This window comes from Geotrypetes seraphini, chromosome 6 (assembly GCF_902459505.1).
Source record: "Geotrypetes seraphini chromosome 6, aGeoSer1.1, whole genome shotgun sequence".
NCBI classification, from domain to species: Eukaryota; Metazoa; Chordata; class Amphibia; order Gymnophiona; family Dermophiidae; genus Geotrypetes; species Geotrypetes seraphini.
The window spans coordinates 245041229-245058430 of record NC_047089.1 but is presented as its reverse complement, the minus strand read 5'-3'; the positions used below and the strand labels follow the sequence as shown (position 1 = coordinate 245058430).

The 17202-nt window shown below is 37.0% G+C and overlaps 1 long non-coding RNA gene across 1 annotated transcript; it reads right to left on the bottom strand.

Moving 5' to 3' along the window:
* Positions 1-540: 540 nt before the first annotated feature.
* On the bottom strand, positions 541-12947 carry LOC117362083. Its single transcript, XR_004539795.1, has 3 exons — positions 12822-12947; positions 8723-9031; positions 541-560 (listed from the first exon to the last, which is right to left on the bottom strand). It is a non-coding gene; the product is annotated as an uncharacterized LOC117362083 (long non-coding RNA).
* Between the last annotated feature and the right edge of the window lie 4255 nt (positions 12948-17202).

The following is a 17202-nucleotide window of genomic DNA, read 5'->3' as shown; positions in this document are numbered from 1 at the left end:
CCCTGGTAGGGACGGTATTGAAGGTGTAGTGCCATTTTAAGTTTTTTTGGAAACTGCGCAACTGCCCGGACCATGCATGCGCGAGTGCCTTCCTGCCCGACTCAGGCTCGCGATTCCTCAGTTCCGTAAGCAAGCTAAGAAGTCAACCAGGGGAGGAAGGTGGGTTGACTTGACTGGATAACACCCATTAAGGTAAGTAACTGTGCTTTTTTGACAAAGGATCAGTAGGAACAGAAAATTCATTTTCACTCTATAAGGTATGTTTGTAATCAACATGAAACTTTAATTTTAAAAAATATATATACAGTGGTGCCTCGCATAACGAACGCCTCGCACAGCGAACGCTGCGCACAACGAACTTCATGTCTTGCTTCCTACAACGAACTTCGTTTCACACAACGAAGTCGCCCGAGCTGCATTCTTCCGCGCAGGCACTGCGCTTAACTGCCCTCTTTCCGCCTGGCTCCCTGTGCAGTGGCGGACCGTCGGCTCGCAGGGGCCCGGCGCCTACTGCTGATGCGTTGGGGGGGGGCGGAGCTACTCTCGCCGCTTCCCCGATGCTAGAAAAAAAAAAAAAAATGAACAGTTAAGTCCCAGTTTTTGCCGCTAAGACTCTGCCCTCTCTCACTGTAAAATTAGACTCTACTTAGTCTGTCTTTAAATTTTAAAAATGTGTGTTGTTTTAAAAAACAATTATGTTTTTAGATGTATCTAAATAAAAATAATAACAAAAAATTTATCTTTTTTTATGTCATCTTAGCATATTTTATGCTACAGAACGAATTATTTTTTTTAACATGTATTGTTATGGGAAAACGCATTTCACATAACGAACTTTTCGCATAACAAACTTGCTCCTGGAACCAATTAAGTTCGTTGTGTGAGGCACCACTGTATATAATACTACTGGTTAGGTTTCATTTCTTGATTAGCAATGACTTTCTCTGAACTCACAGAGAAGACCGGGTGCCCTCTATGAGTTGGAAGTCAGGATAATCATAGACTAATCTTGTAGCTGTTACACTTAACAGACAGAGGGTTGAACTGTTATTTTATATGGTGAAATTATCCTGAATATTTCATGGCATTATCTGTAATTTTATTAAACACGAAAATTCTGAATCTCGGCGGTTTACAAGCAACTCAGAACAAGTAGAATTAAATGATTAACTTACAATGTTTGCATCAGGAGGGATTTGGAAAGCACAAACAAGAAGTAACAAATGCAAATAATTTTTAGATTTTTTTTTTTTCTTTCAAAAATGCTGATGCAAGTCAATGCCTTTGAAGAGGGATGTTGTGACCTGGTGTCCTATTACCAATAAATAAAAGGAGAGACAAGATTCACCGCCACCGTTGAGAAGTGGTGCACCCTGAAAACAGTAAAACTCCAGAATGACAAAACAGTATTTATTGGTGAACAAAAGACCCAACGTGGCTACGTTTTGGCACCGGCAATCTGTATGACTACCTATTGAGTTGTTGATTGCTCACTTTTAAGATCAAGGCCTGGTTTATTCGCCAAGGACATTAAATTCTTTCTATGTGCAGAGCTCAAATTATATTGATGCAGACAACTGCTGAAACGGGGCTGTGTCGGGTATTTCATTGGCCAATAAATGATAATTTCCTATACTGGTGATCCACTGTGCCAGTATGTTCCTATTTCCCCATCACCATTAAGTAAAACTACTAATATTGCCAGAAACATACAAAAATGGCTCGCAGATTGTAACAAAGGAACAACTGAGCATTGAGTTTCTGTTAAAGGGAGCACATTACCCCTTTCTATCAAAAACTCCACTGGCTGCCAGTGGAGTCCAGAGTTCTGTTTAAATTTTCTTGCATTTGTTACAAAGCAGTTTTCGGGATGCTACCAGATTACCTTGCCTCTCAGTTTTCTTTGAACTATGCTAATAAGATTACACGTAGAATAAACCTATTTAATTATTCTTCTCTAAAGTCATGTCGATATAAGAAGTTTTTCAACAGAATTTTATCATTTCAGGCCGCTAAACTGGATATATGGTTTGGAAAACATTACATTACATTTGTGACTTCTATTCCGCCTGTACCTTGCAGTTCTAGGAGGATTACATCAGAAGATAGCTGGACATTTCCAGGAGGTTTACAATTTAGGGGGCTTGTTACATAATTGAGTCTTTGAGGAGGAGTTGTAAGATAGGTAGAAGTTTGAAAATTACATCAGAGAAAAACTGGACATTTTCAGAGGAATTACAATTTAATGGGCAGGTTACAAAGTTGAATCGTTAGGAGAAATTACAAGAGGAGAAGGAATTTAAGGGGGAAATTTTCTAGAGAGGGGGAAGAACTAGGGGGAGAGTTATGATATCTGGATACATTTTTTAAATAGCAAGGTTTTAACCTATACTTGAGGCTACTTCTTATTTGACATGTTTACATTTTAGTTGTGATACTGTTTTAACTTCCTCTTGCTTTTTAATTGATGTATTCTTTTTTATCGATTGTGTTATTATGTATTTTATATACATTGACTGTATGTATCTTTTCTGTTGTGAACCGCTTTGAACTTTTGGTATAGCAGTATACAAAAAAATAAATTATTTATTATTATTATTTAATAAAAAGATGCTTTTACAAAGCAGTGGTAAGTGGGTTTAGCGCGCCATTATGAATGGCTTTCCCGTGCAATGCGGAAAGCCCAGTTCTAGTGTGAACATCAAAAAAAAGCTTTTTAGCATGCTGCAATTTAAATAATTACCAAGGGAGCACTTACCACTTCTATTTAGGAAGTGCCAAGGGCTCCCACATTATGGATGTGCTAACTAGTTAGTGAGGTGATAATGTAGATGCGTTAGCTGATTATCAGGTTCAGTCCCATTTTCCACCCCTAAATTGCCCCTCCCCCCAAATTACAAAAAAAGTAATTACCACACACTATGATAGGAAGTGAAAACAGCCTCCAAAAAAAAGCATCTGTACCTGTAAAGGAAACCCTCAGCAGGGTAGGACAGATATCCCCTCCCTCTTATCCCTCAAGAAGATGGGCTGAAGAGCTTAGCTTCCCAAATTGCAGAGCCTGGCCCAGTCCAAATAGGACTGCAACTAGGGGGGGTCAGGAATGGACTGAGAAAAGAGGAAGCGCTGGCTGGTCCCAATCAGTATGTTTGGGAAGTAATGTCAGTGCCAAAACCAGCCAATTCTAACTAAACTAAACTAAACCTTAATTTATATACCTCATCAGCTCCATGGATGTGGAGCTCGGCATGGTTTACAAGAACTTAAAATGTAGGAAGAGAAGGAAAAAAAAAGGTTTACAAGAACTTAAAATGTAGGAAGAGAAGGAAAAAAAAGGTTTACAAGAACTTAAAATGTAGGAAGAGAAGGAAAAAAAGGTTTACAAGAACTTAAAATGTAGGAAGAGAAGGAAAAAAAAAGGTTTACAAGAACTTAAAATGTAGGAAGAGAAGGAAAAAAAAAGGTTTACAAAAACTTAAAATGTAGGAAGAGAAGGAAAAAAAAGGTTTACAAGAACTTAAAATGTAGGAAGAGAAGGAAAAAAAAATGTTTACAAGAACTTAAAATGTAGGAAGAGAAGGAAAAAAAAAGGTTTACAAAAACTTAAAATGTAGGAAGAGAAGGAAAAAAAAAGGTTTACAAGAACTTAAAATGTAGGAAGAGAAGGAAAAAAAAAGGTTTACAAAAACTTAAAATGTAGGAAGAGAAGGAAAAAAAAAGGTTTACAAAAACTTAAAATGTAGGAAGAGAAGGAAAAAAAAAGGTTTACAAGAACTTAAAATGTAGGAAGAGAAGGAAAAAAAAAGGTTTACAAAAACTTAAAATGTAGGAAGAGAAGGAAAAAAAAAGGTTTACAAGAACTTAAAATGTAGGAAGAGAAGGAAAAAAAAATGTTTACAAAAACTTAAAATGTAGGAAGAGAAGGAAAAAAAAAGGTTTACAAAAACTTAAAATGTAGGAAGAGAAGGAAAAAAAAAAGGTTTACAAAAACTTAAAATGTAGGAAGAGAAGGAAAAAAAAAGGTTTACAAAAACTTAAAATGTAGGAAGAGAAGGAAAAAAAAAGGTTTACAAAAACTTAAAATGTAGGAAGAGAAGGAAAAAAAAAAGGTTTACAAAAACTTAAAATGTAGGAAGAGAAGGAAAAAAAAGGTTTACAAGAACTTAAAATGTAGGAAGAGAAGGAAAAAAGGTTTACAAGAACTTAAAATGTAGGAAGAGAAGGGAAAAAAAAGGTTTACAAGAAATTAAAATGTAGGAAGAGAAGGAAAAAAAAAGGTTTACAAGAACTTAAAATGTAGGAAGAGACGGAAAAAAAAGGTTTACAAGAACTTAAAATGTAGGAAGAGAAGGGAAAAAAAAGGTTTACAAGAACTTAAAATGTAGGAAGAGAAGGAAAAAAAAAGGTTTACAAGAACTTAAAATGTAGGAAGAGAAGGGAAAAAAAAGGTTTACAAGAACTTAAAATGTAGGAAGAGAAGGAAAAAAAAAGGTTTACAAGAACTTAAAATGTAGGAAGAGAAGGAAAAAAAAAGGTTTACAAAAACTTAAAATGTAGGAAGAGAAGGAAAAAAAGGTTTACAAGAACTTAAAATGTAGGAAGAGAAGGAAAAAAAAGGTTTACAAAAACTTAAAATGTAGGAAGAGAAGGAAAAAAAAGGTTTACAAAAACTTAAAATGTAGGAAGAGAAGGAAAAAAAGGTTTACAAGAACTTAAAATGTAGGAAGAGAAGGAAAAAAAGGTTTACAAGAACTTAAAATGTAGGAAGAGAAGGAAAAAAAAAGGTTTACAAAAACTTAAAATGTAGGAAGAGAAGGAAAAAAAAGGTTTGCAAGAACTTAAAATGTAGGAAGAGAAGGAAAAAAAAGGTTTACAAGAACTTAAAATGTAGGAAGAGAAGGAAAAAAAAGGTTTACAAGAACTTAAAATGTAGGAAGAGAAGGAAAAAAAAGGTTTACAAGAACTTAAAATGTAGGAAGAGAAGGAAAAAAAAGGTTTACAAGAACTTAAAATGTAGGAAGAGAAGGAAAAAAAAGGTTTACAAAAACTTAAAATGTAGGAAGAGAAGGAAAAAAAAAGGTTTACAAAAACTTAAAATGTAGGAAGAGAAGGAAAAAAAAGGTTTACAAGAACTTAAAATGTAGGAAGAGAAGGAAAAAAAGGTTTACAAGAACTTAAAATGTAGGAAGAGAAGGAAAAAAAAGGTTTACAAGAACTTAAAATGTAGGAAGAGAAGGAAAAAAAGGTTTACAAGAACTTAAAATGTAGGAAGAGAAGGGAAAAAAAAGGTTTACAAGAACTTAAAATGTAGGAAGAGAAGGAAAAAAAAGGTTTACAAGAACTTAAAATGTAGGAAGAGAAGGAAAAAAAGGTTTACAAGAACTTAAAATGTAGGAAGAGAAGGAAAAAAAAAGGTTTACAAGAACTTAAAATGTAGGAAGAGACGGAAAAAAAAGGTTTACAAGAACTTAAAATGTAGGAAGAGAAGGGAAAAAAAAGGTTTACAAGAACTTAAAATGTAGGAAGAGAAGGAAAAAAAAGGTTTACAAGAACTTAAAATGTAGGAAGAGAAGGGAAAAAAAAGGTTTACAAGAACTTAAAATGTAGGAAGTGAAGGAAAAAAAAAAGGTTTACAAGAACTTAAAATGTAGGAAGAGAAGGGAAAAAAAAGGTTTACAAGAACTTAAAATGTAGGAAGAGAAGGAAAAAAAGGTTTACAAGAACTTAAAATGTAGGAAGAGAAGGGAAAAAAAAGGTTTACAAGAAATTAAAATGTAGGAAGAGAAGGAAAAAAAAAGTTTACAAGAACTTAAAATGTAGGAAGAGAAGGAAAAAAAAGGTTTACAAGAACTTAAAATGTAGGAAGAGAAGGGAAAAAAAGGTTTACAAGAACTTAAAATGTAGGAAGAGAAGGAAAAAAAAGGTTTACAAGAACTTAAAATGTAGGAAGAGAAGGGAAAAAAAAGGTTTACAAGAACTTAAAATGTAGGAAGAGAAGGAAAAAAAAGGTTTACAAGAACTTAAAATGTAGGAAGAGAAGGAAAAAAAAGGTTTACAAGAACTTAAAATGTAGGAAGAGAAGGAAAAAAAAAGGTTTACAAGAACTTAAAATGTAGGAAGAGAAGGAAAAAAAAAGGTTTACAAGAACTTAAAATGTAGGAAGAGAAGGAAAAAAAAGGTTTACAAGAACTTAAAATATAGGAAGAGAAGGAAAAAAAAGGTTTACAAGAACTTAAAATGTAGGAAGAGAAGGAAAAAAAAGGTTTACAAGAACTTAAAATGTAGGAAGAGAAGGAAAAAAAAGGTTTACAAAAACTTAAAATGTAGGAAGAGAAGGAAAAAAAAAGGTTTACAAAAACTTAAAATGTAGGAAGAGAAGGAAAAAAAAAAGGTTTACAAAAACTTAAAATGTAGGAAGAGAAGGAAAAAAAAAGGTTTACAAAAACTTAAAATGTAGGAAGAGAAGGAAAAAAAAAGGTTTACAAAAACTTAAAATGTAGGAAGAGAAGGAAAAAAAAAGGTTTACAAAAACTTAAAATGTAGGAAGAGAAGGAAAAAAAGGTTTACAAGAACTTAAAATGTAGGAAGAGAAGGAAAAAAGGTTTACAAGAACTTAAAATGTAGGAAGAGAAGGGAAAAAAAAGGTTTACAAGAAATTAAAATGTAGGAAGAGAAGGAAAAAAAAAGGTTTACAAGAACTTAAAATGTAGGAAGAGACGGAAAAAAAAGGTTTACAAGAACTTAAAATGTAGGAAGAGAAGGGAAAAAAAAGGTTTACAAGAACTTAAAATGTAGGAAGAGAAGGAAAAAAAAGGTTTACAAGAACTTAAAATGTAGGAAGAGAAGGGAAAAAAAAGGTTTACAAGAACTTAAAATGTAGGAAGAGAAGGAAAAAAAAAGGTTTACAAGAACTTAAAATGTAGGAAGAGAAGGAAAAAAAAAGGTTTACAAAAACTTAAAATGTAGGAAGAGAAGGAAAAAAAGGTTTACAAGAACTTAAAATGTAGGAAGAGAAGGAAAAAAAAGGTTTACAAAAACTTAAAATGTAGGAAGAGAAGGAAAAAAAAGGTTTACAAAAACTTAAAATGTAGGAAGAGAAGGAAAAAAAGGTTTACAAGAACTTAAAATGTAGGAAGAGAAGGAAAAAAAGGTTTACAAGAACTTAAAATGTAGGAAGAGAAGGAAAAAAAAAGGTTTACAAAAACTTAAAATGTAGGAAGAGAAGGAAAAAAAAGGTTTGCAAGAACTTAAAATGTAGGAAGAGAAGGAAAAAAAGGTTTACAAGAACTTAAAATGTAGGAAGAGAAGGAAAAAAAAGGTTTACAAGAACTTAAAATGTAGGAAGAGAAGGAAAAAAAAGGTTTACAAGAACTTAAAATGTAGGAAGAGAAGGAAAAAAAAGGTTTACAAGAACTTAAAATGTAGGAAGAGAAGGAAAAAAAAGGTTTACAAGAACTTAAAATGTAGGAAGAGAAGGAAAAAAAAAGGTTTACAAAAACTTAAAATGTAGGAAGAGAAGGAAAAAAAAGGTTTACAAGAACTTAAAATGTAGGAAGAGAAGGAAAAAAAGGTTTACAAGAACTTAAAATGTAGGAAGAGAAGGAAAAAAAAGGTTTACAAGAACTTAAAATGTAGGAAGAGAAGGAAAAAAAGGTTTACAAGAACTTAAAATGTAGGAAGAGAAGGGAAAAAAAAGGTTTACAAGAACTTAAAATGTAGGAAGAGAAGGAAAAAAAAGGTTTACAAGAACTTAAAATGTAGGAAGAGAAGGAAAAAAAGGTTTACAAGAACTTAAAATGTAGGAAGAGAAGGAAAAAAAAAGGTTTACAAGAACTTAAAATGTAGGAAGAGACGGAAAAAAAAGGTTTACAAGAACTTAAAATGTAGGAAGAGAAGGGAAAAAAAAGGTTTACAAGAACTTAAAATGTAGGAAGAGAAGGAAAAAAAAGGTTTACAAGAACTTAAAATGTAGGAAGAGAAGGGAAAAAAAAGGTTTACAAGAACTTAAAATGTAGGAAGTGAAGGAAAAAAAAAGGTTTACAAGAACTTAAAATGTAGGAAGAGAAGGGAAAAAAAAGGTTTACAAGAACTTAAAATGTAGGAAGAGAAGGAAAAAAAGGTTTACAAGAACTTAAAATGTAGGAAGAGAAGGGAAAAAAAAAGGTTTAAAAGAAATTAAAATGTAGGAAGAGAAGGAAAAAAAAAGTTTACAAGAACTTAAAATGTAGGAAGAGAAGGAAAAAAAAGGTTTACAAGAACTTAAAATGTAGGAAGAGAAGGGAAAAAAAGGTTTACAAGAACTTAAAATGTAGGAAGAGAAGGAAAAAAAAGGTTTAAAAAAAATTAAAATGTAGGAAGAGAAGGGAAAAAAAAGGTTTACAAGAACTTAAAATGTAGGAAGAGAAGGAAAAAAAAGGTTTACAAGAACTTAAAATGTAGGAAGAGAAGGAAAAAAAAGGTTTACAAGAACTTAAAATGTAGGAAGAGAAGGAAAAAAAAAGGTTTACAAGAACTTAAAATGTAGGAAGAGAAGGAAAAAAAAAGGTTTACAAGAACTTAAAATGTAGGAAGAGAAGGAAAAAAAAGGTTTACAAGAACTTAAAATATAGGAAGAGAAGGAAAAAAAAGGTTTACAAGAACTTAAAATGTAGGAAGAGAAGGAAAAAAAAAGGTTTACAAGAACTTATATATAGAAGAGAAGAGTAAGGGGGGATAGAATTACATTTTAGTGAAAAGCCAGGTTTTCAGTTGCTTGCGGAATAATTGGAGGGAGCCCAGGTTCCGCAGCGGGGTAGTAAGGTCGTTCCAAAGACCTGTGATTCTGAAGAGAAACCTGTAAAAGGGGTTTCAAGTGCTATTTTTCCATTGTGTTACTATTCAGTCTCCAGCCAGGATGCTTCCCACAAGAAAGCGATGAATTCTATTTGGACCTATGCCTCTTTAGGTTTCGCTCATCTTGTGGTCTGCCATTTTGTTTCAAAGACAGCGAATGTGCAAGACTCCAGGTGTGAGATAATCATGTCCTCAGTATCTGAAACACAATGAAGAAAAAGAAAACCAGAAAAATTTAGTCCAAAAAAGATCTCTTGTTGCTACTATTATATATTACTAAAGATATGTGTTTTGCTCCCAGTATTCATTAAAGATAGGATTCATTTATTCAATTTTCTCTACTGTTCTCCCAGGGGAGCTCAGAATGGTTTACATGAATTTATGTAGGTTCTCGAGCATTTTTCCTTGTCTGTCCTGGCTCACAATTTATCTAATGTACCTGGGACAATGGAGGGATTAAGTGACTTGCCCAGGGTCGCAAAGAGCAGCGTGGGTTTAAATCCACAACCTCAAGGTGCTGAGGCTGTGCCACCCTCTCCCTCTGAGCCATGTGCCTGCCATTGGGATATTTCTTAGAACTACTGAACAGAAAATGCATTATTTAGTATTTAGCATAGAAATTGCAGTGCTGTTCAAATATTGTAAGCTTATCATCTCTAACACCGGTACAACCAACATACCTAGAAGACACTGAAAATCCCACCCCGCCCTGCGTAACTAGATTCATTTTCCAGTTTTTTGTCAGAGGTGATGACTTTCAGATACACAAAGACACATAGGGGATTAGTGTCATAAAAGAATGTCAAGCTATTATTTTTCCAAAAATATAACATCAGGAAGCGATCCACTTTCCTGATGTTAAACTAAACTAAACTAAACCTTAGGTTTGTATACCGCGCCATCTCCACAAGCGTAGAGCTCGGCACGGTTTACAGGGTTAGGTTGAAAAGGAGCCTCAATGAAGGGTTATAGGAAAGGAGCTAGGAAGATAAAGAACCAAAGAGCGGGAGGTGTTAGAATTTTGAAAAGAGCCAAGTTTTCAGGTGTTATATCTCTTCCTCTCCTTTTAATTTGTTTTTTTTTTATAACGATGTAATTATTAACTTTCCCTTCTCCCTTTACCCCCAAGCTCACATTCATTCTTGTAATTTGCCCATTTAATGTTTACACTTCCCCTCCCCTCCCCTCATAATAGTTTAATTTTAACTTTTTATTTTTTATCTTTTTAACATTGTAAACCGGCCAGGTGTCCTTCGATGGTCAGTATATTAAAATTAATAAACTTGAACAGGGGATCTTCCTGTGTAAAAGATGTAATCTGAGGCCCAGGGAATGCTCCCGGCTTGCAGAGGGAACAAACTGTAGAGCAAGGGTCCTCAAATACAGGTTCACAAAACCCAGACTCATTTTCAGGATTTCCACCATGAATATGTATGAAATCTATTTGTATTAACTGCTTCCAATGCATGAGTGAGTGGGCAAAAGATGGCAGATGAGCTTCAATGTAAAGAAATGTAAAGTCTTGCATGTGGGGAAGGGGAACCCAATGTACAGCTATCGATGGGAGGTAGGGTACTGGGGGAAGGCTGCCTAGAAAAAGACTTGGGGGTATTGGTGGATAAAACAATGAAGCCGGCGGCGCAATATGCAGTGGCCTCAAAGAAAGCGAACAGAATGTTGGGCATAATCAAAAAGGGTATCACTACCAGAACGAAGGAAGTTATTCTACCACTGTATCGAGCAATGGTTCGCCCACATCTGGAGTACTGCGTCCAATACTGGTCGCCCTATGTTAAGAAGGATATGGCGATACTCGAGAGGGTCCAGAGAAGAGCGACAAGGATGATTAGGGGCATGGAAAACCTTTCATATGCTGAGAGGTTAGAGAAGTGAAGTAAAGGCTGCTTTGTTTACCTCATTGGAATAACTACAAGACGGCATTGTATCTTCCAAAACAGACAATATTCGTTTATTGTTAGTATAAAAACTTACAGTATTACAGCAGCAGAGACATATCAGAAAAATATATTGTCAGTTCAGAATATGCAATGGAGAGAAGAACTTGCACCCATATGCGTAGCAGGGGGCTAGCAGATCCCCGTAGCATAAGTAAGTGAATCTCTCTGGCTCTACCTAAAATACACGTGTTTTTTATACACAGCATTTCTTCCTTTGTTCCAAAAAAAGTCCATCCCCGAATTCTGGTTATGTAATTCCCTATTGGTACATAAAATAATGTATAGCTAACTCCTCCTCTCAGTCCACGCCTCTCTCACCTCCACCCCCCCTCCCCAGTATTGGGGGGGGGGCCTTGCAGAAACAGAGAACTCTTGGTGAACTTTCTTTCTCCAACGCTAAGATCTTTATCACTTTGTAGATGCTAATTAGTGGTTTTACAATTCTGTGCATCTTCGGGATGGTGTCTTTGTATGCTGAAAGTTGGCAAAGGTGACCTTTCAACAATCCAGCTGCTTGGTTCCCATAACTTGGTTCAGAGACAGGGAGCAAATGTTTTGGTACCAAGTTCTCTCATCTCGCTACACCCACATCGTCCTGCAGGGATCCTTGCTCATTATAAAAGTTTTATGGCTTTCCAGGGTGCCTGGCATATGAAGTCATACAGCACTGATAACAGTTCTGCAGAACCTTGGAGAAATATCCTCCCAGCAGGGAATGGAGACAAAAACGTTAGCATTGCAAAGGCTGCAGGTGTTTACAGACAGCAAGGTACAGGCTGGGCCTGGCTATGGGAAAATATAGGTCTGTAGTGTCCAGCATACACAAGTGAGGCCAGTATGTCCAGTTGAATCATCTGTATGTCCAGGTTATCCATGTCAGAAGCTGGGGCTCTTTACCCTGGAAAAGTGGAGACTTAGGGGGGACATGATTGAGACTTATAAAATCATGAAAGGCATAGAGAAGGTGGAGAAGGACAGATTCTTCAGACTAACCGGGCCAACAAAAACAAGAGGGCATTCAGAAAAATTTAAAGGAGACAGATTCAAAACGAATGCTAGGAAGTTCTTCTTCACTCAGAGGGTGGTGGACACCTGGAATGCGCTCCCAGTGGAGGTGATAGGGCAGAGTACAATATTGGGTTTCAAAAAGGGATTGGATGATTTCCTGAAGGAGAAGGGGATTGAAGGGTACAGATGGAGGGTAACTATATCCACGTTTTGCCTCTCTCCCCGCGGGGCTGGGCTTTGCCCAGCTGTTTCCGGACTGACGTCTTTCCCTCCCCGATCCTCCTCCCAGGGTGAGAAAAAGAAAGGGAGAAGCCGAGTCGGCGCCCTGTTGTGGCCGGAGCCGGTTCCGATCCCGAAGCGTAGAATTTCTCCTTATTTTCGGTTCAGTGTTTTAGTGTTCACTGTTTTTAGAATAGTGTAATTTTAATTTTGCTAACAATTTGAATGTAGGCCCCTCTTGATCTTGAGGCCCTAGGCTGAAGCCTAGTTAGCCTATAGGAAAATCCAGCCCTGCCCTTAGGTACTTATAAAATATTGTCAGTTAGTATCTAATTACTATTCAATGTATTTTAAACTGCTTTGGGTAAATCCCTTCCTGAAAAGGAAGTTTATGAATCTATAAATAAAAAAACCTATACGTGCAAATATTCAGGTGTGTGCATTTACACCAGCCTTTTGCAAGTAGTCACGCCTAAACATTGGTATGCAAATGTAGGCTTAAGCTACTCTTCTATGATGGATCTGGTGAGCAAAATTGCCTTTATATAATACTAGTGTTTTAGCCTGTTACATTAACGGGTGCTAGTAGATAGATATATAAAAGGTTATTTTACTGTTAGTAACGAAGTGGGACTTGTGCTAAAACTGCAAGAGCTACTGATCAAATCATTTCCTCTAAAGAGGCCATTTTAGCAGTTTTGAACCGGTGGACCGTAAGCTATTCCCTATTGGATGAAGACGGAAACCCGCCAGGGCGCCTGACTGCAACCGTCCCGGTCCACCTTAAAAGCCGCTTTCACCCACCTCGGCGGCGACGACTCCTGCCCGCGTGCCCAGAGGTCAGCGCGCGCAAGCCCCAACGGCTCCCTTCGGCCGCGCTCGCGCCCCACGTCTCCTCCTCCTCATCGACATGGCGGGCCTGCCGCTGACACCCCCCCCCCCCCCCCGCTCGCTACCAGGAACGGATCTTAGACAACATCGACTTGCTGCGCTCGCGCAAGGTGCGGCCCGACCTGGAGCGCATCTGAACTTTTTCTGGCCGGAGCCGGCAAGCCCAGAGATGCGTGGTAAGCGCGCATGCGCACTCTGCCGGCCACGGAACTACAGATCAGGCAACATGGCGGTGAGAGTGTGCATGCGCGCTTAGCGTTTTATTATAAGAGATTAGCTTAGTGCTCAGATTATTGGAGCCCAGCTTTTAACACTCTTTACCAGCTTTTTAAAAATTTTTTATCTTGACTGTTAACATCTTACTCCTCCTCTTCCTGTACTTTGTGCTTTTCCCAGCAAAACTGAATGATCGCTCCAGCTTTTCACCACATGTGCATGGGCACCATCTAGGAGTCTATTTTCAGCGTCGCTGCCCTGCCTCTTCATCTCCATTTAGAATCCTCATTGCAGTCATTTATGTATAACAATTTTTATTGAAAGAATCAAATAATCAGTACAATAGGATAATACAAAAATACATTCAATCCAATAAGAATCACAATAATATTTCATACAAATTTAAATCATTCTTTCAAATTTAATTTCCATATGAATTAATTCAATCTTATCTACACCCCCCTTAATTCCATCCCCTACCCACTATCTTCCCCTAAATGAAATCCCTCACCCTGGATGAAAGTTGACAAAAATAAAGAATTAAAATAAATAACTGGAATGTAATTAGTAAACCTAATTTTCATAATAAATCATTGATAACCAAACTTTGTATTTTTGGTGAAAGATTCTGAATATAAGAATCCCAAACCTCCATAAAAAGACGAGTTTTTTTAGGCGAACCTCCCAACTCTCAAATAAAAATAAGCGATGTAATTGATTCCTCCAACGCCAAAAACTTGGAGATTCTTTCTGCAACCAAAATTGCATAATACATTTAGGCCCAATCATACAGGCTTTCTGAAATAAAAGACATTTTAGTTGGCCAAAAACCCCACAAGCTGATGCTTTACCAAAAATTATTCCCCTAGGACAACCCACTATCGAATTACCCCATAAAGAACCCAAATGAGTTGTTCAAAGGACACAACCAAAAAGCATGAGATAATGTGCCAGGATCTTTATTACATTTAATACAAATTGGGATATCTATTAAATTCGCATGAAAAGCTTGAATTTGGGAAAAATAAGTACATTCTCTCCAAACATATCCATAACTATTGCAATTCTATCTACCTCAGCCTGACCAAGAAAAGCCTCCACAGACTGCAGCGGATTCAGAATGCCGCGGCTAAGCTTATTTTTGCGAAAAGCAAATTTGATCACGTCTCGCCACTCCTGTCTAAGCTCCATTGGCTCCCAGTAATCTCCAGGATCCACTTCAAATGTGCGTGCCTAGCCTACAAGATCCTACATGGCATCCTTCCTGCCGTTATCCCTCTATCCTGGAACTCCCCAACCCCTACCTCCTCCAGATCCTCCCAAACTCTTAAACTATCCTTCCCTTCCACAAAAGGTATTTCTCATGCAGGCAAACTTGGGTCATCCCTCCCCTTTAGAATCACTGAGATCTGGAATAACCTTACCTCCCCGCTCCGATCCTCAAGCTCCCTCCAACTTTTCCGTAAACACCTTAAAACCTGGCTATTCTCAAAACTGTAACATTTCCCCCCCTCTTAGGCCTCTCCCACCTTCCCCACCCTTTTACATCGAACTCTTAAACTCTCCACTGGAGTTCTCTCTCATCCTAATTCCTGTAAACCGTGCCGAGCTCTGCATTTACTGAGATGGTGCGGTATATAAACCCAAGGTTTAGTTTAGTTTAGTTTTATAATCTTTGGTAGTCTATTAATAGATTGAGTAAAATCAAGAAGAGAAATCTGAATTCCCAACTCCTCATTCCAAATTTGTAGAATTTTATCATATGTACGGAGAGGTAATATATTCCGCCACCACTTGTGTAAATTGCAGTCATTTAAAAGAGGTTTGAAAACAAATAAACAATCTATTTGCTTATGCATTTGAGATCAATAACTTTTAGTGGACGTGTGGCGGTGCACCAGCATATCTGTTCCAACACATGAATTTTAATTGACTGGCTTAGTTCTTTTTGCTGCTGGCAGTGAACGTAACATGACATAAATCTTTATTTGTACGTACACTGCAAAAGCCTTTCGGTGTGAGGCGGTTTACAGGAAAAATGGCTGAGAGTCAGCGAGCGACATCAATGGAGAAAGGACTGAAAATTGTATAGAATTGGTTCAGATGAAGAATTTTTATGTTATAAATCTGATATATTGTTTTTACTGTAATGAATATTACGGATGTGTTTTGTACACTGTCTGGGATTTAAAGATAGAACAGTATAACTCTATATGTCTCCTTGTGAAATATGAATGTCATTTTGCTGAATGTAATAATTCCATGTCCACTTATGCAAAAATTTGGTCTCCAGTACTTGAGTATTGTAAAGCAGATCCTTGACTTCTACTTTTTCATAATAATGTTTGCTGTGTCTTACCTTACCCTTTATCAACTGATCTCAGGCTTTTCTCTGGTTGTCATATTTCTCATATTGTATATACCATTTTCTTTTATTTTTACATTTTATGATTGGATCAATATGTCTGATTACTCTGACTCATTATTAGAACACATCACCTGTTGGGTGTACACCCTTTTCTTGAACTAATATGTTCTCATCTTTTTCCTTTTTATGCATTTATTCCTTTCTGATTACTCTTTCATTGTGGATGCACTTCACATTTGTTAATGCTATTGTTATTCTGTGTTCTTTTTTGAACACCCATATTGTTGGCTTTGTATTTCTTCTCATATATAAAATCAATAAAACTTTTTGAACTAAAAAAAAAAAAAAAAGATAGAACAGTATATAAACTGTGTCATAAATAAATCGTTCACACTTTCTCCTTTAATTGAAATGTAACCTCCTCTCCCTCTATGCCAGGGGTAGGCAATTCCGGTCCTCGAGAGCCGGAGCCAGGTCAGGTTTTCAGGATATCCACCATGAATATGTATGAGATGGATTTGCAGGCACTGCCTCCTTGAGATGCTAATCTATCTCATGCATATTTATTGTGGATATCCTGAAAACCTGACCTGGCTCTGGCTCTCGAGGACCGGAATTGCCTACCCCTGCTCTATGCTATTACGGACATTATTATTGTAAATTGCCATGACAACACTGCCTTTGGTGGCATATCAAATATAAATAAACTTGAAGCTCTTTATAGATTTGCTCCACAAGTGTGCAGTGCCTTGTTTGCTTTACAGAAAGGGTGCTTGATGCATGGGATAGTCTCCCAAAAGAGTTGGTGGAGACAAAGACTGTGTCTGAATTCAAGAAAGCGTGGAAAAAGGAATTTCTTGTGGAGAGGAGGAGATAGTGGATGCTGTGGATTGTCAGACTGGATGGGCTGTTTGGCTTTTATCTGCCATCATGTTTCTAATTTTCTATATGCAATCCAAAGATAATCAATTTAGATCAGGGGTCTCAAAAGTCCCTCCTTGAGGGCCGCAATCCAGTCGGGTTTTCAGGATTTCCCCAATGAATATGCATGAGATCTATGTGCATGCACTGCTTTCAATGCATATTCATTGGGGAAATCTTGAAAACCCGACTGGATTCCGGCCCTTGAGGACTGGAGTTGCCCACCTCTGGGCTAGATCAGGTGTCTCAGAGTCCCTCCTTGAGGGCCGCAATCCAGTAGGGTTTTCAGGATTTCCCCAATGAATACGCATGAGATCTATGTTCATGCACTGCTTTCAATGCATATTCATTGGGGAAATCCTGAAAACCCGACTGGAATACGGCTCTCGAGGATCGGAGTTCCCTACCCCTGATATGCTGTAAACCTGGAACACCTACCAAAAATCAAACATTGGTCCGTCTAAGCCAGGGGTAGGGAACTCCGGTCCTCGAGAGCCGTATTCCAGTCGGGTTTTCAGGATTTCCCCAATGAATATGCATGAGATCTATGTGCACGCACTGCTTTCAATGCATATTCATTGGGGAAATCCTGAAAACCCGACTGGATTGCGGCCCTCAAGGAGGGACTTTGAGACCCCTGATTTAGATCATCCCTTCATACTCTCACCGGAACCTTATAATATAGAAAGACCCTCAGAGATGCCACCAATATACTCTTGAGCAGGCGGTAGTTTTTAGGCCAGACTACTAACCAGGCTAGTTAGTCCCTGTGAATTTGACCAAGTACAT